The 25,737-nt window shown below is 37.0% G+C and overlaps 1 protein-coding gene across 2 annotated transcripts in view; it reads left to right on the forward strand.

The window, feature by feature from the left end:
• Positions 1 to 25,737, forward strand: part of CNOT2 (CCR4-NOT transcription complex subunit 2) — an 81,368-nt gene that overhangs the window by 14,621 nt on the left and 41,010 nt on the right. Inside the window, exons 1-2 of one of the 2 annotated variants that reach the window (XM_017733231.1) lie at positions 5,271 to 5,275; positions 8,591 to 8,594. The exons of the other annotated variant lie outside the window; for it this stretch is intronic. The gene's annotated coding sequence lies outside the window, so the exon portion shown is untranslated. Of the gene's footprint in view, positions 1 to 5,270; positions 5,276 to 8,590; positions 8,595 to 25,737 lie in introns of those variants that run through there. 2 annotated transcript variants of the gene reach the window in all.

The raw sequence follows: 25,737 nt of genomic DNA on the forward strand, positions 1-25,737 counted from the left end.
TTCAAGTGTTTTGAAGATTCTTGAAGGATCAATTCTTTTAAAAGGTGAAATTTCTGTTGTATTACTTGTCAGCTTTGCTGGACTTAGTTTATTTTTTCAGAAACCAATAGTTTCTCAATATTGCAATTAATAAATTTAATGGTGAAGGTTCCTTTTGTGTGTGTGTGTATGTGTCTTCATCCTCTTACAGAGAAGTGTTGAGATTTCTGGATTTATTTTTTTTTATTTTTGCTAATTCTTTAGTGAAGAGTATGTGTTTACTCTTAATTTGCAAACATGAGTTGCAATCTTCAAACTGATATGCCATCAGGTATATATTCTAGAATTGGACAGTTGGATTTTTTTACCTATAGATTTGTTTTGAGGGATGATATAACTTGAGATTGTGGATATGGCACATTTTTCTTTTTTCCAGAATTAAGTAAGCAATTCTCAAGTGAATGTCTTCCTTATAGAGCCTTCCTATGGGAAATACACCAAAATGAAAAGCATGATATCCATTTAAAAATATTGTTAGCTTGTGTCCAGATAGGAGACAGAGAGTACTGTCTTCTATTTGTTTCAGAGAACACCTTTGTTAAGCGAACACTTTGGATTATTGGGATGCTTAAAATAACCTGATGGACTTTCTAAGTAAGGTCTTGTCTTTGATGTCTCTATTAACCCTTTAAGTAAATAAGGTCTCTGTTAAGGGGTTAACACACACATTACTTAGGCATAAAGTCTAGCTTTCCTCAGTTAACTCCAAGGAACTTGCCATAGGGTTGTTGTGAAAAGTAAATGTCCAGATCCAGGGATTCCACTGCTGCAGCTAAATTAGGAGTGGGAGAACAGATTCTGCATCTCCTGTTTTGGCTTTCAGTGTCCTGGAAGGTACTAGTAGTTGATAAACAGATTAAAGACTGGAAGGAGGGTGTCCCCTGAAAGCTGTTTAAGGGTTTATAAAGTGGAAGTTATTATTATTAAGCTGTTCTTCATTTATGTGATTTCTCTGATTCCTTGCAGCTGGTCTTGTAGCTCACCATTCCAAGGGCAGAAAGGAATAAGCTCTGTCTCTTAGAATTATTTTTACTTACCTGTCATTTCTTGAGAATGCTGGTGTTACCGTTTACAGCCTGCAAAGGTGTTTTCTATAGGACGTTGCAGTGGGTTTGGCTGAGATGAATTCATTTTCCCACAGCAGCCCTCGCAGTGCTGTGCTTTGCATCAGTGGCCAGAAAAGGATTGATAACACAACAGTGTTTTGGCTATAGCTGAGCAGCACTGGCACAGCATCAGCGCTGTATCTCCTGACATTTCCCCCACGTCAGTAGGCTGGGGGTGGGCCAAATCCTGGAAGGGGACACAACTAGGCCAGCTGACCCAAAATAACCAAAGGGATATTCTTCATATGAAGTCAGCTCAGATGTAAAAGCTAAGACAAAGAGGAGGAAGGGGGGGGTCATTTGTTATTTTACAGAGTTTGCCTTCTGCAGCAATTGTTACACATGCTGAAGCCTGCTTCCTGGGAAGTGGCTTGCTGATGGGAAGTGGAGAATAAACTTTTTTTTCCCTGTTTACTTCTGCACATGCTGACTTTTGGTTTTGCTTTAATAAACTGACCTAACTCTAGAGTCATTTTCCCTTTTATTTTCTCTCCTCTGTGCACGTGGGAAGGGAGAGTGATAGAGCAGCTTGGTGGGCACCTGGTGTGCAGCCAAGGTCAAACCATCACAGAAGTGACAAGCATTAGATGAAGAGATTTTAGAAAAATTGTGGGAATTAAGGTTTTGAACAGTGTGGACTGTTCAGAACAGTGTCATGTTTTTGTCTTTTGGAAGCAAGACACAGAAACCATCTATGCAAGGTGCCATGTCTGAGCAAGCTATTTATGATTATTACCACCACAAAAAGATTTGTGCTTCCTTTTTTCCCTGCCTTCATAAATGCTTCCTGGCAAACAATGGTCTGCCAGCACAGGTACCTGTGTGACAGGGAAGTGAGCAACTAAACAAACCCAGGAGATCCTGCCAGACAAAAAACTGGCTGGAAAGTTGCTGTGAGAACCAATGGAGAAGTTGGTTGGCAGAGTCTGCTCTGATAAATGAGGAAAGTAATTTTTAAAACTGTTCCTTGCTAGACAGGCTTGCAAGCCCTGCCTAAGGCTCTAACAATTATCTCTGATTTCCGGCAAGGCAGCTGAATTAAAGAGAACTGCTACATCAGGAAAAGAGGAACAAGTTTCTAAAGAGATATTTCAGGTAGTTTGCTGTGTTTTTCTCCAGTTTAAGCATGATCTAGGAGGCTATTGCTGTTCTTGGTTTTGGATTAGGTTTTGGAGATCATAGGTGGGAGTATTTCATAGATGGAGCAAGATCTTGGCTTGGCAATTAATTTAAACGTGTCATTGAACTGAGATGTTTTTGGTCTGTTCGTGGTGTCACTGATGTGATATTTCAGAGTATCCAATGGAAATTGGCTGAGTCGAGGTGAAGTCCAAGATTCTATATAGGATGCCTTTTTCTGTAACTGTCTGTAGCAGGTATACTTCTTTTATACAACATTTCCAGAATAAGTTCAGCTTTTTACAAACATCACTTAGTAAGCTACTAACCCAAAATAGAACAGTTCAGTTGGGATGAATTTGCAAAATGAGTTATGGTAAAATTAGGCTTTATGGTGGAAAATCTTCAAATCTGCCATCTTACATGCCTCTCAGTAGTTTTTTCGGTTTGGTTTGTTCAGTTCATGTATGCATGTCTTATCCAAAGGTGATTTTCTGATAGTTATCCTAACAGTCAGATTCATTTTTAAGTGTGTCTGTTTCCAGGAGCCAGACCCACCCTTGTCTGTAGTGGCAAATCCTAAGTCTAGCACTTGGCTGCTGTAGGCTGAGTATCCATCATAATAGACTTACAGAATTTATTTTGCTAAGAGTAGCAGATTTTATAGTAAGTTCTGTTTGTCTCACTTCTCAAACTTTAAATGGAGACAGAAGCTGCATTCTTTGCATGCTATCCATAGTGAGGAAATGAAGGAGGGAACTCATGCCTTTCAGTAAAGGGTATAAACCTGGGGTTTGCTCTTCTGCATAGTTGCAAAATATGCAACTATGTAACTTTTGTTTGTGCTACGACTCTCAGCTGTTTAAGATCTGTCCAGTACTAAAAAAAAAATCAGTGCAAGATTTCAGGTTTAGAAACTCTTTGATAACATACAAAGGAAGAAAAAATAACTCCTATCATGTTAATTCTCATTGCCAGTGTTAGGGACATTGGGGCTCTCAGTATTACCAATCTGCTGCTTTTGGTGTTTAAATGGTACCATCTGAGGCCTTCGGGGTTTTTTCCCTGGTCTCAGTTGCTTTTTATGCTCTTGCCAGAAATGAGCAAAGATGAATATAGGCATGTTCAATTCAGCTAAAAGCAAACTCTAAAAGAGACCTATTATTTAATCATATTCTTAACTAAACATGAACTGTTATGTTAAACGTTTTTCAAATCTTTTGATTTGTTCTGTTATGCTTTTTTGTTTTAAGAGTGTGTTGAACTTTCAAAAAACGTTTTGCGTATTGATATTGTAATTTAAAACATACTCAGAGTCCAGATATGTATAAGAACAGAGATTATAACAGCATTATGTTTTAACTGATTTGCCATGGAAGGTTTTTGAGTACTTGTTTTGTTATTGTATTGTTACAGGAGCTATTTTTAAGGGACAAAAGGCTGACAGGTAGCAAGAAGTATTGGAATACAAGGTAGCCGGTGATGAAACTGTTGGGAAAACTTAATAAAAATACTATATATTTTATGTTTAAATCTACATAAATATCATGATCTGTAGCCTTGTCTTTGGAGCATTTTTTGAATGCTTTTGGATGATAAATATCTTTTAATCTTAATTACATATAGTCAGTCAGGATAATCTCTGGGTGCTCATTTCTAGTGCTTAATTAAATATTGCAGGAGAAGGATTTAGCATACATAGTAACACTTGTAATAAAGAAATTTGACTTAGTCTTAAGTGTTCTAGTGTATCTTCCGTTAAAAGAATGGTTCTTAATATATTGTAAAATAATCAAAGCAGTGCTCAGTAGAGTGCCTGTGTAATGACACAGTTTTAATTACAAGGTCATTGTGCTTTCAGATGTGCTTACATTAGAAAGTTTTTTTCTCTTTAGCTGCCATCTGATTACTAGTACCTTATGAACTGGTGAGTGGAATTACTGTTCTGATCCATCAAGAATTTGAGTGTGGGATAGCATAGACAATACTGAAGCAATAATTTGACCCAAAGAGTTCTTGTATTGTCACCTGCAATACATCAAAAGAAAAGTTTGCCATTTAGCTATTCCAATTTAAAGAGCAAAAGGCTGAATGGTTCACTGACTTGAGAAGGTTTGAGAGATGAAGTGAATAAACTTCATGTTGTTTCTAGGTACTTTGGATTTGCCAGTCAGGAATAAAAAGGTGTTTCCTAATCAAAGGCAAAATAACCTGGACACTGATCAGCTGGAACAGAAGTGCAGTTTGATTAATTGTCAGTACTACCTTGCTCCTTCTTATTAAATGAGTTGTTTGTTGCTCTTGTACACTGGTTGGTCTGGGCAGGTGGGAGTGCCACGAAGGGCCTGTAAGAGTGAAACCGGTGATCTGCAAAGTGCTCTCGAACCAAACAAGCAAAGAGAGTAATGATATTTTGAATTAAGTTTCCTCAATGATTTGGCATTTGTTTGCTAGCAGAGCTGACGAGAGCATAAACCACTGTTTCATGGTTTAATTAAGTCCACAAGAGGTGTTTAGTGAAGTCAGTGTGCTTTTGATTCTCTACAGAGTATGTGTATATTAAGGGTGAAGGCATCTCTCTTTACCTTTGTATTACAGAGTCCTAGTTATGTAGCTGTTTATAATGAATTGCACTTTTATTTTGCTCTGTTATTGTTGCTGCATTACTGTAAAATTGCTCTGCTGACAAATAAAGGCATTTTGGAGTTATCTAATATACACTTAAACATCAGTAAATAAAATTCCTGAAACATGCATGGGATAACGTACTGTGGTGTTGAGTTAAATGGAGTGATTGGAGGAAAAAAAAAAAAATACGTCCATGTCTGGGCTGTGTTGTTTGAATAACTTAAACAAAACAGATCTGCATCAGTGCCTGATTGTGCTAGACTAGCACAGGTGTGTGCTTATAGCTCTACATAAATATATGAAATATAAATAATGCTTGAAGAATTAAGCTGAAGAAAACTTGGAGAAGTCAGAGTCTATTAGATGTAATGGAACAAAATTCAGTGTGTGTATTCATTTAGCTGCAATGGTGTATACTGATCAACTTTAAACAAAAAAGCAGGAATATTGCAGATGTGCTCAGATGAGTGGCGTTGATGCGTGCTGAACTGCCATTGTCCAAAGGCTGGGTTGTTGCTATTGGGACTGTCTGCATGTGCTCTACAGCTGGACCTTGAATCCTGCATAGAACAGTTGGACAAATACTTAGTTAACCTGTTCACTTATTTGCTCAATCTAATTGAATGTAATACTCCTTTAACTATACTAAACAAACAAACAAAGCCATTATTTTTTCAGGTTTTTAACAGATGTGAAGGTTGCTTTACCTTTGAGGCATGAGTTACATAGGTGTTCACACAGAGATCCGTGTATGCTCACAGCTGTTTCAATTAGAGACCTCTTCTATTTGTAAGTGGTATTTAGCTGGAGTATTCTTGGTGCCCTCCCCTGTTTGCTGACAACACTTGGCTATTTTTGGTTTTTCCCGAGCTGTGCAGTTTTTGACTTGGAGTTTCTGGCCTTTAAATCTACTTGCCCTACTTGTCATTGGCATCTGCGATAGTGGCTTTGTGGTCTCTTCAAGGTGTGTGTATCGTAGGGCAGGGCCAAAAGATGGTGGCTAGGTGCAAAACAGCATATGAGATTGATGTTTGTTTATTTAACCTGTGCAGGCATGTGCTTCAGGCTACGGATTTGTGGGGTACGTTAATGAGTCTCTGTCTTCTTCACATCATTTGGGAATGAAGTAACTTCATAAACAATACAGGTCTGGAGCCATCTTTGTCCATCAGAGAGAGCACTATCCCCAGGTGTTAGTAAGGCCCTTAGGTTTGTTTTCATAATGGCTTTCTCCTTACAATGTAAAGTTTAATTAGGATTAGTTTTACTTAATCCAGGATGGGATGCACAGGTCATACACTTTAGAGTTGTTCATCCCAGAGAAAATGAAATGTCACATCGTCTTTGTGTAGCTGGTCAGTGAAGTGAAGGGACTGAGAGGTCGCTGTCTTTGCGTGACAATGATTGTGTATATCACTACAGTATAGCAATATTGAAGAAAATGCTGTAAAGTCACATGATGTTCACCAAGACAAAATAATTTAAGATATTAGGGATTGAGTTTGCCTTTTAGTTGTTCTCTGGGTGTTGTGAGCACCTTAGCAAAAGTCTCAGTCACTTCATGCCTTGGATCCTGAGTGGGAGATTTGGACCTGTGAGGTAGACATCTACAGATAGATATGTCATCTCTATTATGCATTCAGAGAATAATTCTTGAAGTAGCAGTTTGGTTTATGATTGTGTTGAAGTGGTGTATGTTGTGATTTGAACACCTTAGCACACCAGGTTCAAAATTTCCCTCAGACCAATGAGAAAGTTTGTTGCTCTTGTAATATCCATGCTCCTTGTTTAGACTTGCTTCTGCTTATTGTTGGAAGCCTGAAGATACTTTCCATTTTCCTTTTTCCAGCAGTAATGTCTTCCAGTTTTTAGGATAATATTAATCCAATATTTCTTGAATTAAAATAGTGATCACCTACAATAGATATTTTGGAATATCCTTATTGAGAAGAAAAACATTGTAAAACAGCTTAATGGTTTGGGTAGCTGTAATTTCCAAGTAACAGAAGAGATATGAGACGATAAAAGCAGGTAGTATCAACATGAAATTGTGTAGTTTCACTGACATTGTAAACAGTTACTTACACTGGCCCAAATCAGATTACTGCTACCAAACCAGTTACTACTTTTTTTTGGACCATATACACATGTGAAGTTGCTTTCATCTGCATGTTTATTCTCATTTTGGGTTATTTCAGCACTGGAAATGACTCAATATTACAGTGATGTCAATTTAGCCACTTTTCACACTTTTCCCTGTTTAGCATGTTAAGATTTTTTTGCTAGCTTCTTGTCTAAAAAGACTACTGGTATTCATTCTTACCATCCCTCCTTGTAGGGAACCTCTGTTACATCTGTGCAATGTGGACCAAGTCAGTGTCTTTGGAATTCTGTATTTTTATGTGTTTTTGTGGTGACATTTACTTGCCCCTTTTTATCCATTTAGCAATCTGACATCTAATTAAATGAACGTTTTGTAATTTTTAGTTATCTTTATTAAAAATAAGTAGTCTTTCCATTGGAAATTCAGTCCCCAGATGAAGTCTTCGGTGTATATGCTCTCCCAGATACTGAGAAAGACATGAGTTTGTGCACAGATAACTGAAATCAACATCTCTTATCTTGTCAGAGGTGCAATATGTGGAGGAATTAAAAGTGAAAGATGAGAAAGAGTTGTCAAGTTATACAGGCTAATGAAGAATTTTGAAAGAAGCAGTTGAGAAATGCAGTTGAATGTGAATATGGTTAGCCAGAAACTGAATATTGTCTTAGGTTTTAGGGGTTTGAATACTCTTCCATTGCTCTTTGTGATCCTTTCAGGGCAGGAGGGATAAAAGAAAGCTTGCATTATAAGGGTTTCGTATTAACAAATTAAAAAAAAAAAAGTCCTACCAGTTGGTAAAGCTTTTGAAATCTGTAGTCTGTAGGGAGACCTTTTTATTGAGATCTGCATGAACACACATTCATGTGTTTGTGTGTATGGTTTATATCTTTATATCTTGATCTGTGGATTGTTATACCCCTGTCCCCTAAGTTTGGTGAAATGAGAATCTTTGTTCTGCTGGGATTGTTTAGGTTGTCTGTGTGAACAAGAATGTGGTTGTAAGGCTGGTGCCTGGCGTAGATAGGTTTATTTTTGTTTACAAGTATACTTGACAGAAAAGTATACAGAAATGTGAGTTTTAGGATTATCTCTCTGTTAATTTATTAAAGCTAGTAGTTCATAATCCTGCATTATTTTTCTTCATAATTATCAGATGGTGACTCTTTCTGAATGGAAACTGTTATTTTAATTTGGATTTATGTATGCAAAAAAAGACGATGGTGATTTTATTTCATGAAGTGGTTAAAGGGGAAACTTACACTAAAACAAGCTCCAAGTATTCCTTTTTCCCTACTTAATTTTACCTGGATAGTTAGAAGATTAACTTTGATATTTCTGTGCATCTGTACTCACTAAATGTGACACTCAAGTCTTGAAGGTGAGCTTGTCTGCAAAGCAGTGGTGATTCTGCTTTGAGAGCTGTCTCCCGCTCAAGTTAATAGTGGTAGTATCTGTAGTAAAAGATGATTCAAGATTACTGGTCTTTTGTGCATAATGTTTGTTTTCTGTTAACTGTCTTTTGTGTAGTTGTTCTGTGCTCTTGCCAAAGCTCTGCATGTTTGGGCAGTTTATAAATAATTTTGATTCTCCTAAGTGCGGTTCATTGGTGCCTGTTCTACTTTAGGCTTTAAGTGCTGTGTCCTGAGATACTAATGTCAATGTAGAGCTGTCTTAGGCTAGTGTAAGATGCAGTTGAAATAGAATATGTGAGAGAATGAGTAAATGAGCTGCAGATAAATACAGTAAGTGGTAAACTTTGTTTTAGTTTGTGGTTGTTTAGTTATTAATTTTAGATGCTGGTTGCATATCTGTGTGACAAATAAAATGATCATATTCTCTTTAGCATGAGCCATTAGAATTCTGGTGTGACAAATTTAGGATTATTGGCTTTGTTCCAAGATCAGAGGAAATGTGAAGTATGCTCAGTTAGATGCAGTGACTTGGTCTGCCTCACTTATATTTAAGTACTACTAACAGTTTGAAATCTGATTCACCTGCCTCTTCAGACATCTCTTTTATAGGCAGTTGGTTGAGATCACTCCAGAAGCGATTCCTTCCCTGACACTTCTCTTGCCTGTTGGTAAGGCAAGCCTAAGTGTTGCTTTTGAAAACAGGATTCTTAATGCAGCTGTTTCTGAATTCTTCAATTACTGGCAAAAAACCTGTACTGCAGAATTGGTTGGTTTGGTGGAGCATACAAAAGGGCCTTATTACCTAGAGAAACTTTTTTTTTTTTTTTCAATTTATGCATTAGTGCGCACAGGAGAACAGTGCTATTTCTCTGTAAGGGGAAAAAAAAGTTGTCTGGACAGTTTGTTCCTGAAAATGACCTGAGGTGATTTGGATTAGGATCACTGATCAGATGGAAGTTTTTCAGGTGTGTGAAATCAAAGCAGTATTAGAATATTTGAATTTAAAGAACAATGCTGGAATAAAATTAATACTCAACTATGACAAATGCAAATCAAAATTAAAAATAATGAAATTGTCCATCAGTCAAGACTATAGAGTCTGAGGCTACAGAAAAAAGGTCTTTCAAAGTAATTCTTCTACAGGGAAAAATGCAGGCAGTATTCAAAATGCAAATATTAAACTAATATATCACAAATAGAAGCAGACTATAAAAAGCTGTATCTGAGTTTAGCGTCAAGGAAATTTTGCAAAATTACATGCATATTTTAATGTGCTTCAGTATAAACAGTTTTGACTGTAACTTTTACTGGAATTTGAAAATTAAATAATGAAATCTTTCCAATAGTAAAATACTTCCTGTTGTGTTTGCTCTATGTGGCCTGAGGTTTCAATGTCAGAAGCATCTTTGTTTTAGCCTTGCATTAATCTGTATTAAAGATTGGAATTCTTGAAGAAATATTTTTCAGTTTTTCTGGCCCTTATAATGTATCTTTTGGGGTTTTTTTAACTAGGATTTCTTTGTATGGAGACAGTTGTCCAAGCTGTATGGTCTGAAATTCAAAGTGGGACTTGTCAGTGTGAATACTGCATAGTTTTTCTGAAAATCAGAGGGAGGAGGGAGGAAAAGAAGCTGTTGTTTGAGAAAATATAGATATTTTTATTCTGTCAAAACTAATATTAATAGCCCTTTTTTTTAAAAAAAATTATTTTTCTGTGACCTCTGCTCTTACTTTCTTCTAAAATAAGATAGTTCTTAGTGTATGTTGTGCTTTTTTTGTTGGTTTTTTTTTTTTGTTTCTTTGTTTCTTCTTATAATGTTATTGTTAAGATTTTTAAACACCTAGCAATGTGTTTTCTCAGTTCCTTAGAACGGAGGGTGAGTCTCTTGGTTAGGACTTGTAAAGCTGAAGCCTAAACTTAGGTTGCAGATGGAGTCTGATTGGGTGTTATTCTTCAAGCTTATTTTGAAAGGTTTTATGCAAAACCAAACTGTGCTGAAACAATTGTGTTCTCCAGTGGTGAAGCAGAATGTTTGAGTAGAGAAGGAGGAGTAGATCCTGTATATTTCAACAAGAGCTTTTGGCACACACTGGTGTGGTCTATATAACTTAGTTAAGGAGGTGTGTCGTAGGCTAAAGTTTCTCTAAGTTGTCTGGAAAACTAGTATGTGTATTTCACTGTGAAGTTGTAGGGGAAATTACAGGTTTCATATGCATTTTCTTGAGCCTAGTACTTGTCAATACTTTCCTGAATTATTGGCTGAGAGAACAGAAAGTAAATATATGCACTTTGCATAAAAAAGCAAGTACAGAAATGCCAAACAGTACAAATCTGTGATGAGGAGTACTGCTCAATTAGCAGGGAAGGAGGTAGTCCTTGTAGTGAACAGTAAGATGTTCAAACCTGCAGTATGTTGTTGTATATTCATAGGACTGCATGTGTCCAAACACTAGGGAAATACAGTGGCTGCGTTCAACGATGTTAGGACCTCACCTGGAACACTGTACTTACAGAAGTCTATTAACTGTTATGAGGACTGAAAAGGAATGGTTCTAGCAATTTGGACCAGAAAAGCAGAGGGGAAGAACTGGAGCTGTTCTCTGCTGGGAACAAGTACAATACTTAGCCTCACAAGTGCAAAAGGAAAGTGAGAGGAAAAGGGAAGGGACAAGATTGTTATGATGCTTTGTATGAAAGGGTTTTCAGGAGGTTGGAGAGAATTTGGGTTAAGTGTGATCAGATGCTGGGGATAGGTTCCTCAGGGAGATTGTATAAGGGCTCTCATGGGTTCATGAGCCATTTAACGGTGTTGCCCAGTAGATACTGGCTTCTGGAGAACTGAAAGCTCAGGAGCCAGAAACTACCATGCAGAATATGATAGCAACTGCTCCTCTTGAGTATGAGGTATCTGTTTGCTAGGGAGAATCTGATGTTTCCTGCAAAATTTTTAATAAGTTAACATCTGATTGGGAAAAAAAGAACACAGTTTGGTGCACAGCCTTTTGGCTGAAGAATTCTAATTTCCCATAAAACATGGAAAATGAGCCCTGTAATAATAAAGTGATTTTTATGAGAATAGCGTTTGTGTTTGTATGGGTGAACTAGACTAATATTTGGATTAGCATGTTATCTTAATATAACGTTATATACATATGTAACAAAATAATGAAGATTGGCGTTTTCTCATTCAAAATGTATTTATTTACTATTTGGTTTGGCTATAGTCTTCTCAAGTCTTAAATATTTTGTACTTGAGTAGGGTCCCACTCATGTTTTATCAATTGCTGCCCTAGGGATTATGGGACTGGAGTGTTGTGGAATTTCAGCAATAGTGTTTTAATTGGTCTGGTGAAGTTCGCATTGTAATGGTGTGAGATGCCTTTCTTCCATTGGAACTGAACAAAAGGCTGCTTTGGTGTAGTTGGTTGATGCTGTAAAGAGAGGAGAGGGAGGAGCTGAGTGAAACCCAGCTCTTTCTGCAACACTGCCTAGAGAGGCTTTGCAACCCAAGCCCTTTCCCTTCCTGCAAGGCAAAGGAGCAGTCTGTGCTCTGTGTTGAAATTGTGAAACTTTAGTCATTATACCCTAATACCAGTTGCTTATGCTGTGATTAAGTTTGTTCAGGTAAAGCATATAACCCTTTCTCTCCAATTTCTCTTATGACTTTATTATTATTTGCATGCCAGCTATGATGCATGCTTCCATCAATAGGTATATGACTCGTTGACAAGAGCCATTCCGTGTGTAGCAAGTTTGAACTTACATAATAAAATAAATCTAATACAGTTTTAATGATTACAGTGTTAGAAGAAATACTTAATATTGTCAAGTATAGGGATGCTAGAATTGAAATCGTAACATTTTAAGGCAAGTAAAGAAAGCAGCATTAGTGAGTGTGAGGTGAATTCAGAATCTATCCAGAAGGGAGTTGTGGAAGCTGAAAAGTTTTATGTCCTACATGTTGTAGCTCCTGAAGGATCCAGTCCCTTTCCAGACAGAAGGATTGTTCCTGTAAGACTTAGGTGGTATGATTCGTATTTTTCTACAGGTTATGAAGTCATTATAGAAATCTCTTCCTCAAAAAAAGAAACCTATGGGTTTGCCGCAGTATTTGATACCACCTTCCTTTTGTCAGATGGAGAGCCAGCTGTCAGACACATCCTTGTATCCAACAGTGCCAAGTCCTGCTTGCTTTGGGCAGCAGTACTGCTCTGTGCTGGTGAAGGAAGAGTGTCTGGATTATCTGGTTACCTAACTTGAGAGGCCAGGTTTGTTGACAGAACCAGGGACATCTGAAACTTCCTGTTGGCTTTTTGGTGGTGTATGTTGACTTTGTAAGTGGAAGGAGGAAGACATTTGCCTGCTGTCCTACTGTTTCTTTGCTGGATGTGATGGGGCTGGGTGTGCTGTACAGTTGTGTAGCAGCATTGGAGACAGCAGCCTGTCCTGCTTTTCTTCCTCCCATTGCCTCACCATTGCCAGACTGGGTTGTGTTGCATGGTACACTGAACCTGAGGCTGCACTTGAATTGCTCAGGGACCATAGGACTAACTGCTGTGGACTTGGGCAACTTGGTTGCTTTCTTCAGGCTTTCTTTTAGGCTGTGTTTGGTGGTAGCCTCCTTGAATAGGTCCTCTAAAGTGTCAGTGCTTCAGGAATAATTTCACTAAAGTGTTTCGGTTGAATGGCTTAAAATTTTTTTACGGAATAAGCATATCCAAATTAGTTAGCAAATCTACTTTGAAATGTTGCCACTTTTCTGAGGTAAGGAACCCTAGGAAAGCATTGTGAGAAGGGCTGATGCAAAACGCTTGGTGTAGTTCAACCATGCAACTGCAGGACCCCACAGCTGGTTGTACGATGCCTCTTCTGGGCATCACTCTTACAATGTGGATGTGCTCTTTGGCTTTTTGGTGAAAAAAAAATTACAACTTCGTGATTGTGTGCAACAGCAGGTTCCTTTTCGAGACTCTGAAAGGTCACCATCTGCTTTCCCAATTGCTTTTTGGTGTTCTTTTTGTTTTGGGTTTTTTTTGTTTGTTTTTAATTATTTTTTTATTTTTTGTTCCATTATTTTCTCAGTAAACTAAGTTTTCTGTTGGGGGTGGTTTATCTTTTCCCTCTTCTCCTTTGTATTTGGAAATAGGGATTCTGTGCTTTCAGCTTCTGGTTTTGTCCTTCCAGTCATCTCTGAAAACTGTTGGTTCATGAATTTGAAGTTATTCTTTTGTTGTCCCAAGCACTGGGTTTGGAAGCATTTCTGTCTTCTTTGTAAGGTGGAAAAGTTCCCTATAAGGTGGGTAACAGAAAGAGTTGTCAGTATTCAAGTTCTGTTGGGGTTAGCAGAGAATAAATTATACACAGTTAAAAATAACTTTGGGGGCATTTGTGATTTCTTATGTGGTTTTCTTATGAGGCAAATCTGTATTACTAGAATAACTTGTCTTTACAGGATCAAGGCATCTATGGCTTTCTGTTTGGAGAAAGGATCTCTAGATGCTGTAGATCTAGATCTCTACAGCCTTTAATTTTTTTTTCTGGAAAAAAAGACCCCAGCACTTAACTTGCTGATCCATCTTTTTCCTAAATCTTCAAGCAAGTAATAATTTTGCTTTTAAAATGAAATTTCTCTAGTAAATGACTCCTGCTTTAGTTTGAGTGTGATAATTGTTTTTTACTGCATTTAGGTTTTGCTTTAAAACTACTCAGAACCTTTTTATTATAAGTTTGTTTTCATTTTATTTTCAGTATGGATTTTTTCCTGTTTATGGAACAGTAGGAATTGTAAGAAGGTTGGAAGATAACAATATATTTTACTAATAATGGTTTATCGATCCACTTCATTTACGGGAAGTGGTCATCAGTCAAAATTTGCTTACCTGAGCAGAGACAAAAAATTAATGAACAAAAGTACAGTGTGTAGGTAGGTTGTGATTTTCAGTGAGCTTAAGGTTCTTTGAGGACAACCTTATTCTAAGGGAGGGGGATTAGCTCTCAGAATGTTAAGATTTTGTTCTTTAAAATATTTAGGTAGTATATTCCACAATGAGGTGTTGAAGGAACTGGCTTTGAAGTATATTAATGTGCCCCCTACCTTTTTGACTTTTTATTAAAAAAGTGGCGTGGAATGATGCATACGTGCATTTGAGTGGTCGAGAGAAATTAAAACAAGTCTGTTTATTTTTACATGTGCTTTAAATTTCTTTGCAAATACTTTTCTTTAAGATTTGTAAACACAGCGTTCCCAAAAGTGGTAGTCTTCCCAAATTTGAGCATAACTATATAAAGTGGTTTGGCACAGGCATCTTTATCTGTGTTTTACTGCATTCAGTGCATTGAAACATGGTGCAATAATTGTTACACTTCAGTATCATTTACTGCAGTCTGTAATCATAACGAAAGTTAGTCAAGGTTCTGTGATTGTAAATTTGCAGCAGCTGTATCATACAGTGAGTGGATGAGTTCTGCATTTTGGAATATGGATAAGAAACATGTTTTGTTTATCCCCTTAAAAAAAGAAATAAATACTTCGTATTAACAGTCTGCTTTATACATAAACATTCTTTGGAATCCCTAGTGTTCCTTCGGCTGAAATGACAAAGGCTAAAAAGATCCACAAAAAAACCCCTTGGTTTTTCTCGTACAGATATGTGTGTTGTTAATAATTATATGAAATACTTTGGGATAGCATTGCATTTAATTCAATAAAATCATCTTTGAAGATGAAAGTTTCAATTTCAGGACTGTTTTGGTTTTTATTTTAACATCAATAAGTAGAAATTCCGTGGCTTTGTTTTTTATTGCAAGTCTCAAACTGCGGTGCTATGCAGTGTAGCCAGTTTTCGTATTTATGGCCTGAACATAGAGTAGAAAGGAGGTGACACTTCTAAATGGGTATTATGGCACTTCAAATGTAAAATTTGTTACGTACTTGTGAATTAGGGAGGAATTTGAGTGGACTGCAGTTTGTGGGTTAGGAAAAGCCAACAAATTATTGGGAAAAAAAGTGAATATGATAAAGCATGAAGTTAAAAACAGATGAATTAGCTTTGGGGTTTTGCCAAACCCCAAAATACTGGATTTGAAAGTAGCATGGTCACGTTCCCAGGAACATGTCTTGACATGCTTAGGATTCATTAAGTTAAGATGAGCAGAAGAGTCAGTAAACCTCAAGAATAGCTTGCTTTTGTGATTACTCTGTTTTACGTTTTGGCAATATGTGTTTGAATTTAATGATACACTGTGGAAAGTCCCAGAAGTAATTTTGAAGAGTTTTTCCTTTCTGTTGTCATGTATTGTTTGTTATGCTCAGTTAGAATTCAGTTTGAGGATTTAAATGCGAATGTGAACTTTCTCCTATGGGCTCCTAGCTCATGTCCCAGAATCCCAAATGACTGGGTAAAAGTTACGCTTGGCACAGTTTGGTTTCTTGTTCCTCAGGGTAATTTATCTGTGTTGCTTTTGCATCCCAGATAGTCTCCAGATTGTTTTGGCTTTCCTAGAGCAAGGCTGGGTAGGTAGTTTGCCACTAGAGACTGTGGCTTTCACCAGTAGTTTCTGAAAATTACTTTTGTGGCAAAGTGTGTTTCTCTTCAATCTCCCATGTAGTGCTTAAAAGAAGCTGAGACTGGAGAAGCCTGTGGTATGGAATTGCAGTTTCCTGTGCAGGTGAGAGCCAGTGTTTAAAGTACAGCAGTGGAGCATGCAGACTGGTAACCAGGATTTTGAGAAGTTGTAGTTCCAGATACCCTTGGTATCAGGACAACAAAAGTTGTCCTGATTTAATTGCAGTGATCAGGAAGGCAGATGAGTGTTCTCATTCATGAATTTATGTATTCTAAACCAGGCAATAGGATCCCTTTTTAAAACCAGTAATGCTTGAGACATGTGCAGGTACCAGGGTAGGAGGAATAAGGACTGGTAGAGCTTGAGAACCCCATGGGATGTGATTCAGCTAATTTAAATTTGGACTAGATCTGATACTTCATAAAGCAGTACCAGACAGACCTGTTTTGAAAAACGGGATCCACACATGAAAAGTCATTCATTTATTGAGAGTAATCTTCAGCTTTGTTCTTTTTGAAGTATTAAAATAGGTTTGCCTTGTAAAAGAAACCTTCTTTGGTTGTGCACTTCTATATCTATGTTGTCTCTCATTTCCAGTTTAGCACTTTTTGTAGCAAGAAATTTTACAGAAGCCTTTCATGCAAGACTGTATGTTTTGCTTCCTTTAAAAGTAGGTATTTTAGAACAGGACTTAGAACTGAGGGAGGCTTTTGTAAGAATGTCTTCAGATGCAGATTTTTGTTTGTATTAAATCCTTGCAAACAGATTTGTTGATTTGAACAAGAATGAGAAAGTTGTATTTCAGAGCCCCTGATTCAGAAGATACATCTGTCCCTACGAACATATATGGGAAGAGGAAGCAAATGATAAAGTTCCACTTTATATTAAAGTGCAAGGCCAATTACAGAATTTAGTGATCTTTACGGAAGGGGACTGGAAAATTGCTATAGAGAACTGCATGCATACTTTGCTCTTGATGAGAAGACATTCAGAAACATCAATCCGGAGTAGAAGATCAGGTAAGTATTGGAAGTCACAAAGTTCCCAGAGGAGTTCCTGTCCTTCTCCTAACTAAGCTAAGTCACAGCTTTCTTCCTTGTTTGTTGGATCACTGTATATAATTGATATTTGAAATAATTTTTCCTCTGAAATTTATCAGCATTTTGAGAAAGAAGGCTGTTAAATTGGAGCCATGGTATACTGAAAGTCTTCATAGAATTAATTCTTCTGTAAATAACCTGAAATGTAGAAACTTGTAAGTCCTTTTTAAAAGAAAATTTACAGCCCCTTAATTTTATCTGCTTAATTAGGGCTATGCATTCCCAAACTAGCTATCTAAGCATTTAATCTAAAGTTTAGCAAATTTATTAACAAAAAAGGTGCTTCTTTTCTCTGTATGTTCTTCATGGCTTGCTGACAGATTATTTTTCTGTAGTGTTTTTGAATCATTAATTAACAGGCATCGGTCAATATTTTGTTCTTTTCAATTGAAATTTTAGACGGGGGGGTTAATATTTGACATTACATGAGAAGCATGAAGCTAACAATGATTAAGATCTTTTAGTCCCTGTGGGTTTATTAGGGTTTTGTTGTCAATCTTCGCCAGTGAAAAGACAGTTGAGCAAATTAAGAAAACCGTATGACTGGCATCTGCGCAAGGGAAGTGGGGTGGTGCATGTGGTTGCTCTCCTTGGCTGTGCTCTTGCTCCTGTCCCAGAGGTGTCTGTACTTGCTGTAGGGATGGTTGGACAAGGTACTGTAGCAAATCCTGTATGAACTTCAATATAACCTATCAGAAGTAAATTGGTGGTACCTCAGTTGCTGCTTGTGTTTGCAGCTTGTCAGCAGCCCCTGTGAACAGGCATGATGGAAAAACCTAGGATGGCAACTTCACTGGTCACCCCAGTTCAATTTTACCACCACAGGTGATCAGTTACTTACTATACTTGCTTAACAGTGTTTTCCATCATACAAGAATCCATCCTTTTGATAAAGTGAATATGGACAGTAGGGTGCTTGCCTTGATCTTCAGTTACAGTTTCTTGGCTGTTAAGATACTGTAAAATGGGGCTGTGGCTATTACATTGTCCCACCTGCTATGGCACAGTGTAACCACAGCTGTAACCACGCAGCACAGCTGGACCAAGAACCCAGCTGGCTGAAAACTTAAGGAGCCAGCCAGGAGCAGGACTGTGACAGTAGACTTCACTGCTGTGAAACATTATGCCTTGTGAAAATCCTGCTCAGTGATGATGCACACTGTAGTGACTCTTCCATGATAAAAAAAAAATTAAAAAAATCTTCCTATTCAAACCCTTAGTACATGAATTATATTCTTAATGTAAGAATTGTCTACTGAACGTGTACAAGGTTTCTCTCTGTCACTTCAAAATCCAGAAAGCTTGCTTACCATTAAAATTTTCTAGCTGCAGCCTGTAGTGGATCATGGTTATGTGTTTGTATTCCACCTTCCCTGTAACTGATTTACTGTCATTTTAAAAATAATTTTAAAGTATCCTAAACAACCTTATTGTCAAAGAATGCTTTGAGACTTAAGTAAACTGCATTCTACCAGCTATCTGTTGTATATATGGTTTTCCTTGTTCTGCTTTCAAAGCTTTTGTTAGGTGTTTAATTTATTGAATCATCTGGGCCTTTCTTTAAAAGTTGTTTAAAAAAAATTCAGGTCAATACTTCAGAAGTAGTGGATCCTCCTTTCCAGGAATCTCCAGTATTAGAGGCAAATGGTTTGTGTGCAATAGAATTTGTTTGATAACTATTTAAGTTCAAATTATTTTTAAAAAATCATGTGATTGTGACTTTTTTTTCCCCTGCATTTCACTTAAATGTGGGTGATATAGTCTTGTCAAGGTTTTTTTTCTGTTAATAAGCAAAAAGCTTTTGATGTGTAGTATATATCCAGTCACTATATGAAATATATATTTTTGGCTCTTTTATACTTACCTGTATACATTAATAGTATTACTGTTTCTGAACTAGTGTGAAGATAAATGCTGGTCAGAGCTAGGAAAACATCTTTTTTTTGTGGGTGGCTAGGTTTTGGGAGTTAGAAATTGTGCACCATGCTTGCTCTGTAGGCTGTTCATGTATGCTGCCTCCGGGAACATTATTCTTCACAGCAATAAGCATTTGGGTAAGTTCCCTTCTAAAAAGGGGGAAAGGGTTAAAAAAAGCTGCAAGGGAAATATTTGTTTACCAGAAAAAGCTTATGGCACCACAGAGATACATAAACGATATTTTAAAAAATGACAGTAGTGAAGATCAAACACAAAGAATACTTCAATATTTGTAAACGCTTTTGACATTTGCAGTTTTTGAGAGCTAGTTACTGTACACTTCAGTCACTTAAAGAGAGCTGCAGTATCTGAGCAGTATTTTGTTTAAGAATAACTATAAATTTATGCAACATGTAGCTGCCTCCAGTTATCCAGTATATAGGTCCATGATTAAATGTATCACCCTCCATATTCTTGCCAGCCTGATGCTAAGAGAAAGACATATTCGTGACTTCAGAATATTCATTTAGATTTTGAAAATATGGTAAAGAAATTAGTCTTTATCTTTCTTGAACAAGATTTAATTCTGGAACGATGTTTCTTTTTAAAAGCAAAACTTTTAAGATTCTGCTTCAAAATTGTGCAGGCCAGGGGTGGGCAGGAAAAGGATTTTATCACTCAAGAAGCAAGAACTTCTTTCTGGACTTGGCTGACCCTGAGAATACTTCAAAGAATACTGGTAAAATGAATTGAAACTAAAATTCATTTTAGTGTTTTGCTATTGCAAGTTTAGATGAAAGCGAAGTAATGCTGCTGGTCAGGATGATCTCTGAATCTTGTGAAATCAGAAGCAGGAACTGTGAGCAAAGTGTGTACATTAGCTAAAGATTAAGTAGTCCCAATTTCAGTAAAAGTACTCTTTTTTTTTTTTTTTTTTTTTTTTTTTTTTTTTTAATATGAGACCAGAATAACAGGAAGCAATGCTCTGTTGCTTGTTTTACCAGGCTGTTGAGACATTAAACATTGCTATGCTGTTTTGGAACTCTAAATGCAACTGTTTTCTGAGAAACTGTGAGGAAGGTATGAGATGGAGAGGACCAGCCCATGTTTGGGGCTTGGGCCAGGTCTCGGCAACATTTGCAGTCTGAGCTTAGACTGCCAGTTTGAGGTAGCTCTGTTTTAAAATGTTGTGGCGTAAAGTCTGTCCCTTCCAAGAAGAGTTGCTTTTAATTTAAAACTGCTGTATTATTTCAGTTTCTGATATTTGGGCAAAGTTTACATTGTAAAGCCGAAGTTTTTACAATATGGGAGTCTGAGTAAAGTCCATGTGCATAAATGAGAGGGTGCATAGCTAGTCTAATTCATTTTTTGACAACTTTAATGGACAACAGAGTGATTGGAGAGGTTTAAAATAAACGTGTGGAAGATTAGTACAGTAGAAGGGCATGATAGGTGCATTTACCACTTCCTTAATTTTACTTGTTGATTGCATTTGTGATAGTGTAGTAGAGAGCTCAGTCTATAATTTATCATTTTCCAGTGTGGAGTAGTATCATTTAACACTTAAATAATGAAAAATAATGAGGAATTGGGGTTCAGAAATTTAAAGTCTTAAATAATTCTGGTACTTTTCCATTATCTTTTTTTAAAAAAATCAGCAAATTTTTTTTTTGAGACTGGTTTGGCCTTGTACTTCAGATACGATGTAAAAACATTCAAAGTTGTTTTGTCAAACTTTATTTTATGTCTGAGCCTGGTACAGCTGTAATCATAATGTAGCCTGGCTGTGTAATCAGAAGGTTACAAGAAACAGGCCCTGCAATATTTAAGAAACATCTTAAGAGTTTCATTTTAAAAAAAACCCAGTAAATAAATAACTAAAGGGTAAAAGTCTATAATTTTGACTTGGAGCTTTGTATTTGCCCCAAAGAGTCACAGACTCATATGTATATTTTAGGAGGACACTCTAAAAAGCCATAAGTGAATTTAACCTGTCTGTGCTCCTGGGAAATGTTTCTGCTTTTGCACACTTAGTCTGGAAAAGGAGAGTCACTGAGAGGCAGGTATGCTGCCAGGAGGTTGTGGCTGCTCGTAACTATTTCTTTTCCTCAAAGGATTCAATATATTAAACATACTTAATGTTTTGAATTTTCCCGTTGTATTTTAAGGTAAGACAAGATGTTTGATGTGCTGTGTGTGCAGAATAAATTTTTTGGCCAGAATAGTCTCAGCTGTTTCTATTTTTAGAATACCTCTGGGAGAAAAAAAAAAGCCCAAACCAAAGGGAAGCCTGTATTTCTTAAAATTCAACTTAAATTAAAAATACTGTTACTACCTCTTTCGTGAGGTGCTTCAAACAAATGGTTAGCAGCTTACATTAAATACTGTATGTGTGAATGTACTGATAGAAGATAAAAAGTAGCTGCTGTCTTACTCAGGTAAAATATTTATCATCACAGTAATGAAAGAAAAAAATATTCTGTTGTTACACTATCAGTCATGCTGTGTATCTGACCGTACAGTGCTTAGCTGCAGGAAATGCTCGGGAAACCAGAGCTTATTTAAAATACAGTATTTTAGATTAACCAAACATGAAAGTTTTGACTCTATCCAGTAAGAAATAGGTAGGCAATGCAGCTATCTTAAAAAGTCAGTGGAATTGGTGCTGTGCTTACAAAAAACCAAACCAAAACAAAAAAAACCAACCAACCAAAAAACCAAACAAACCCAAACAAACAAACAAACAAAAACCAACCTGCAGTATTCCTGGAAAGAAGAACCTGTTCAAAATCATCATGGAAATGTCCCTGCTGGAGCAATGGTTGCTGTTTTAGCTGAAGCACAGATGCAGAAATCTAGCTTCCTGGCTGAGAGTCTCAGCTGTAGGCAAATAAAAAGTCAAAGGAGCCCTATTCTTTAATTTTTAATCTTTTATTCTTCTCATACAATAAGAGATTTGACATGATGGAAACACCTAAATCGTGTGATTATGAACCAAAATTGAATTCACGCTTCAGAATTTGTTTTTTCCATTTGGTTTGCAAGCTTTTATCTGCCTGTCTGATACATAGTGCGAAAGACTTTAAACGGTAAATGAACCAACCAGGACTGTGTCCAGTGAACAGATGCAGACTACCTAATAGATATGGTGACATACATCATCTAATAAGACTTAATATTTTACAGAAATACAGATCTTAAAAGCTTATCAATCGGCATTTTTGGTTTCAACTGATTTGGGTGTGTTGGAAGTATTAAATATTGCTTGAACAGTATGTAAGGTAATGACTCTACAGAGATAGCTGGAGGCACTTAACAGATGAAACTGTGTCAGCTTGGCATAGGTGTGATGTAAGGGACCACAATAAGATTAAGCGAAATGGGGAAAAAACCACTCCCAGCAGTAGAGCAGGCCTGTGGTCATCTTATTTGCTTACTGACAAGCATATCAACACTGTCCTTGCAACCATCTTTCCTTGCCTGTGAGGCCCAGCTGACCTTCATGTTTCCAAGTCATCTGCTTCCATCCCTGTGCTACTAGCTTCTGCCCTGACAGTGTCCTTGGTGCAGGCCATTTTCACTTTCGCACCCCCTGGAGGGATACAGCCTCCCTAAAATCTGAGAGCGTTGTTTCCTCTTTCCTCACCACCAGCTTATTCTTGTGAAAATTTCTGATTTGGCAGATTCTGATTTCAGTGTAAATGTTTGCATGTTACTCCAGGGGTTTTCTTCTGTTTGATAGCTTCTTAGAGGACTCATCAACATAAAGGTTTTTGAGATGCTCCTTATAATGAAACCTTTGTATCATTTCTTTGATACTGGGAGCAGTTATCTCTGCTTCAGAAGTCAGACTGTAGTGCTGACTTGGACTAGACGAGGCCCAGGTTTGTTTTTCAGTTTAAGCTGTGTTGGTCCATTTGTACATCATCTGAGTTGTCTGTTGTTTGTGGAAAAAATTGTTGAGCAGCTGGGAGCGATACCAAACATCAGAGGTGGCAAAGTATGTCATGCTGATATCGAAACTGATAGAGAAGAAATAATTTAGCACTGCAGCGCTCTTAATTGTGAAGCTGGAGTCCAAATTACTTAATCTTACTTAGTTAACTTCTGTTATAATTGCTATTAAAAATGTCTTTTTTTGAATATGTGATGATTGTTAAATACCAGTGATGAGTGAAAAGTCTTAGAAGCGTTTTTCTTCTCCCAGAACTGTTCTAAGCTTTTTAGCAAAAGTCATGCTGTATTTATTTATATTTTTTAACATATTTAACCTGTCTGGGGTTTCAAAGAGTTAAGATGCTAGAATTCCAAACCTGGCTTATGGCCTGTCTGATTATCGCTTAACCTGCTTAGCTCTCTTCATAGGAGTACATTTATGTCCCTTAAGAATCTTTTCTCTGCTGCATGCTCATACACGTGTTGCGAAACATATATTAAACAGCTGCCCTGTTCTGGTGCATTCTGGCAGAGGGGCAGTACTACCTGAAGAAGGGACCAGTACTCTGAGGTCAGAATGGTATGTCCCTGTTAAAATCCCATTTTCTGTTGCCAGTACAAATGACAACAAATTTTTTCAGACTCAAGCTTCTTATTCCCTGTATCTGCTTTGCCTTGTCTTGGCACCCTTCTTTTGAGTTTTCAGCTGATTTTACTTATAACCAGTTCTATGACTTATTTCGTGCAGAAATTAGTTTTTAGTGTAGGAAGTGCAAACTTCTTTGAACTGTTGGCTTTTTTTGGTCACCATTTCCTTTTTTGCTTCCATGAGAAATTTATAGAATCTGTCACATTTCTGAGAACTTCAGAACAATGTGCACGTGCTTAATGTGATTTTACTTTATGGGTTCATTTCTCCAGTTACCTGATCCAGCTTTCAGACTGCACATCATGTGAATTTGGCCATATGCACAGTTTGCTACACCAGAATTTTGCTGAACATGGAAGTTCCATTTTTATCAATTTGCTCTGAGGATTGCAATGTTTAAGAAAATGTCAAGTTCCGACTTCTTTCTCTGGGGCTTGGAGGGAATGGTAGGATTTTGTTATTTCTGAAGAACTTAGTGTAACAGGGATTTTCTGATCTTTTAAAGCTGGGCTTTACAATTGTATATGCTCTATTAAGGAATTCTCCAGAGGGCATCTGATTAGATCTAGAATTTCCAATTGGTTAAAGTGTATTTTTATTTATTTTATTAAAAGAACATGCCACAAACCAACAGAAGAGGCATGAAACTGGAAATAAAATTCAAGTAGATGAAGTTGCTGAATAAGAGGTTATCTTATTCTAATTTGTTATAGAAGGGTAATTTCTGAAAAACAGTGAAACTTGTTGTGTCAACAGTGAAATACTCAAAAGTAGTAATGCAGTTCATATGGCAAACTGCAATGTTTTTCAATTACAAAATCAATTTTTAGTTTAAACTGCAAGTAGTTTTCAACCAGTATGGTCTGAATTACATAATGGGATGAGTCAAAGGTTATTAAGCAAAAGAAGGTAGGAAGTTGCCATTCTGATACGTTCCAATGGCAGTTTTTTATTATGGCTGAGGTGTAAAATACTGGTTGAGAGAAACTCGCAAAATAAATTTTTGAGGAGCCAGGAGAAGTGACACTGTACTAATAAGTTTATTATGAGAGTATTTGAAGACATTTCATTATCTTTCTGGAATGGAATTTTGAGTGTTTTTGTTTATTTATTTACAAACTTTACAGCTGAATTTCTCTTCTCTAAGACTGACTCATTCCTACATTAACCAAGTACCAGTTTTTATAGGGAAAGTTTATTTTTATAATAACATCAGACAAGTAGTCTTTGTTCCCAGTGGACAAAATTCCTAAACCACGTCCTTGACAGAAAATACAGCTGTGTGTTTTACACTGTGTGTGGGTGTGCAGATGTGTGCAGTAGTCAGGACTCGTGACTTCTTTGCCACATCTACAAAGGAGACACACTTCTCTTTGTCAGGTCATTCAGTGACTAAGGTGGAGTGCATGTCTCATCATCTTGATTTCTCCCCAAGCTGCTCTAGATAGAGCACAAGTTAGTTTGCCCTTGTCACTTCTGCAAATCTCTTGCTGTCTTTCTTGTATTTGAAAAGTCTTCCTCACAGGTGTTCAGATTTCGTTGAATGGTCTGTCAGAAGATTATTTTCCTAATGAGTATAACTCATTGATCAGACCCATAAAAGGCATCCAGCTTAACGAAAAGTCAAGTCCGCAACTACTGTTGGTTTCTAATATATTCCAAGTGTTCTGCCTGTGATTAATAGGAGGAGAACCTGCAGGACTCTGCCCCAGGATGGGCATAGTGTCAACCATGTTATGAGACCAAATGGAGTGTCTTGTAATCACAATTTCAAGTTCAGCTTTAGCAATTTCAATGTTGGTTTTATTATTTTAATGTAGGATAGTTTTTCCTGCTCCTGCTATGGTGCTCTGTTTCAGGAGTGCTTTATAATGTTTATTTTGTAAGAGTTAAAGATGGTTAAAAACAGCATGTCGATCTTGTTCAGGAGAATTCCTGTGGCTTCTTTGATGTTAGGGACTGCATTGCTTGGATATAGTTTGCATATGGCATACATTCATGGTTTTAGTGTAGCTTTTGAAGGCATTATTATACTTCATAGAATACTTGTAAAACTTTACCCTGTAGATGATTGTTCTTGAGAATAGGAGTGGAGGGTAGTCTAAAATCATAACTATATGTCCTTTATTTCCTTTTTGCTCAAAATTTTTGTGTGGCATT

The sequence above is a fragment of the Corvus brachyrhynchos genome, unplaced genomic scaffold (genome assembly GCF_000691975.1).
Source record: "Corvus brachyrhynchos isolate BGI_N302 unplaced genomic scaffold, ASM69197v1 scaffold32, whole genome shotgun sequence".
NCBI classification, from domain to species: Eukaryota; Metazoa; Chordata; class Aves; order Passeriformes; family Corvidae; genus Corvus; species Corvus brachyrhynchos.